The sequence below is a fragment of the Myotis lucifugus genome, unplaced genomic scaffold (genome assembly GCF_000147115.1).
Source record: "Myotis lucifugus unplaced genomic scaffold, Myoluc2.0 scaffold_583, whole genome shotgun sequence".
NCBI lineage: Eukaryota > Metazoa > Chordata > Mammalia > Chiroptera > Vespertilionidae > Myotis > Myotis lucifugus.
The window spans coordinates 159,550-162,573 of record NW_005871631.1 but is presented as its reverse complement, the minus strand read 5'-3'; the positions used below and the strand labels follow the sequence as shown (position 1 = coordinate 162,573).

The 3,024-nt window shown below is 50.2% G+C and overlaps 1 pseudogene; it reads left to right on the top strand.

Moving 5' to 3' along the window:
• Positions 1-1,243: 1,243 nt before the first annotated feature.
• Positions 1,244-1,696, top strand: LOC106694700 (annotated as a pseudogene).
• Positions 1,697-3,024: the final 1,328 nt, after the last annotated feature.

The following is a 3,024-nucleotide window of genomic DNA, read 5'->3' as shown; positions in this document are numbered from 1 at the left end:
GTGAGAGCACAACATTAATTGGCTGCCCACTGCATGCTCCTTTCTGGGAATCCAACTGATAACCATCCGGTGCACAGGATAATGCTCAACCAACTGAGCCACACCAGCCAGGGCTTGCTGTTGTTTTGGTTGGTTGAACTACCTGCCCCAGGTATCTTGTATAGCAGTCAGATCCACTGACTCTCTAGACCAAGCATGTCAAACTCGTGGCCAGCAGGCCGCATGCCGAGGCCGCAAGTTTGACATGTTTGCTCTAGACCTTACCCATTATCACACTTAATAGGATGGTTTATACACAGAAAGGGGGGATGAGATTAAGTCATTCTGCAGGTTTCCATGCAACTTGTCACCTCACAGACCAGGACTCCCCAGATCAGGACCTAGGGTTCACTTGTTTTCACAATGTCCCATAAGGAAAGCCATTTGCCAAAGTGATGCAATTTTTCTTTCTTTTTCTATTTTTTAAAAAATTTTATTTATTGATTTTAGAGGGAGAGAGAAACATCATTTGTTGTTCCACTTGTTTATGCATTCATTGGTTGATTCTTGTATGTGCCCTGACCAGGGATCAAACCTGAAACCTTGGCATATAGGGACGATGCTCTAACCAACTGAGCTACCCAGCCAGGGTGATGCAATATTTCAATGCAGTTGGACCTCGACATGATTCAATTGAGTTGCCATGTGAGCAGTTCTGTTTGTTCTGTCAGGAACATCTAAAGTGTGTCCTTATAGATGGTATTAGTTTTCTTGTACTGCCAAAACATGGTGTCACATTAAGGTGGTGTAAACAGACATTTATTTTCTCACAATTCTGGTAGCTAGAAGTTTGGGATCAGGGTCTGGGCAGGATTGGTTTCTCCTTAGTCTCCTTTCTCTGGTTTGTAGGTGATAGTCTTTTTAAAAATTTTTTTATTGATTTCAGAGAGGAAGGGAGAGGGATAGAGAGATAAAAACATCAATGATGAGAGAGAACAACTGAGTGGCTGCCTCCTGCCCGGCCCCTACTGAGGGTGGTGGGGAGGGGGGGGATCGAGCCTGCAACCCAAGCATGTGTCCTTGGCTGGAATCGAACCCGGGACCCCCCCAGTCCACAGGCTGACACTCCATCCACTGAGCCAAACCAGCCAGGGCAATAGGTGATAGTCTTTTATCTTTGTCTTCACCTGTGCTTCCTCTGTGCTTCTCTGTGACCTGACTTCTTCATGTAAGAATACCAATCACGGTCTCTTGCTGCAGCGACGCAAGTGGGATCCAGGGACCCCGTCTGGGAGCGAAGGCCTAGGGTTGTTTCAAGAAAATGGCAGACAAGCCAGACATGGGGGAAGTCGTCAGCTTCGATAAGGCGAAGCTGAAGAAGACGGAGACGCAGGAGAACACCCTGCTGACCAAAGAGCCATTGAGCAGAAGAAGCGGATTGAGATGTCCTAAGACCCCGAGGATTCCCACCCCGGCGTCTTCGGGATCCCCTTGCGATGTGGAGGAAAAGGCCACCTGCAAGGACACGAGCCACAAACTGCACTGTGAACCCGGACACTCTGCCCCCATGCCATCGACCTGTGTGTGGGTCCCTCGCCGCCCCCCCCCCCCCCATCAGACTGCCAAATTCTCCGGTTTGCCCTGGGATATTGTTAGAACATTATTTGTATGGTTAATGAAATAAAACACACCTCGTGGCAAAAAAAAAAAAAAAGAATACCATTCACATTAGGTAGGACCCACCCCATGAACTCACTTAACCTTAATTATTTTTTTAAAGACCATTAATCCAAATACAGGCACATTCTGAAGTAATGTGTTTTTATTTTTTAAAAAAAATATATAGTTATTGATTTCAGAGGGGAAGGGAGATAGAAACATCCATGCTGAGAGAGAATCACTGAGTGGAAGGGGTCAATGGGAGAAAAAAGTGGGAGACCTATAATACTTTTAACAATAAAGGTAAATTTAAAAATCCTATCTAATAAAAGAGAAACATGGTAATTAACCGTAACTTCGCTACCCTTCCCATTGGCTAATCAGGGTGATATGCAAATTAACTGCCAACCAAGATGGTGGCCGGCAGCCAGGCAGCTGAAGTGAACAGGGAGGCTTGCTTGCTCCAGTGACGGAGGAAGCCAAGGTTCCCTGCAAGCCTCTGAGCTTGCTCTCTAAGAAACATTGCTGCAAATATAGAAGCTAAACAAAACTCCAGAAACCTGCTTTCAGCCGTCAGAGCTGGAGCGAGCAGGACCGAAACAGTGTTACAATTATAGAACCCAAACAAACCCAGATCCCTGCTTTCAGCAGCCGAGGCCTCAAGCTGGAGCCGGCCTCAGAGCTAAAGCCGGCGCTGGAGCTGGCCTCAGAGCTAAAGCCGGCTCTCAGCTCCAGTGACAGCTATAGAAGGTAAATAAATCCCAGAATAAAAAAAGAAAAGAGAAAAGGAGAGGTTGGGAGCTTCAGTCGCCCGTCAGCCTGAAAACGGCCCTCAGCCCCTCACCCAGACTGGCCAGGCACCCCAGTGGGGACCCCCACCCTGAAGGGGGTGTGGCCAGCTGCCAACAGCCATCATCCCCTCACCCAGGCTGGCCAGGCACCCCAGTGGGGACCCGCACCCTGAAGGGGGTGTGACCAGCTGCAAACAGCCATCATCCCCTCATCCAGGCTGGCCAGGCACCCAAGCGGGACCCCCATCCTGATCTGGGACACCCTTCAGGGCAAACCAGCCAGCCCCCACCCATGCACCAGGCCTCTATCCTATATAGTAAAAGGGTAATATGCCTCCCAGCCCCAGGATCAGCAGAGCCGAGAGGCCTCCCGAACCCAGGATCAGCGGAGCTGTGAGGTCTCCTGGCCCCTGGAGCAGCATGACAGGGGGCAGCGCCCAAACCCCCTGATCGCCCTGCGGCTCTGTGTATGACAGGGGCAGGGCCACAACCTCCCTATCCGCTCTGCTCTGTTCCTGACAGGGGAAGGAGCCCCAACCCCCTGATCGGCCCTGCTCTGTGCCTGATAGGGGGAGCTCCCCAACCCCCTGATCGG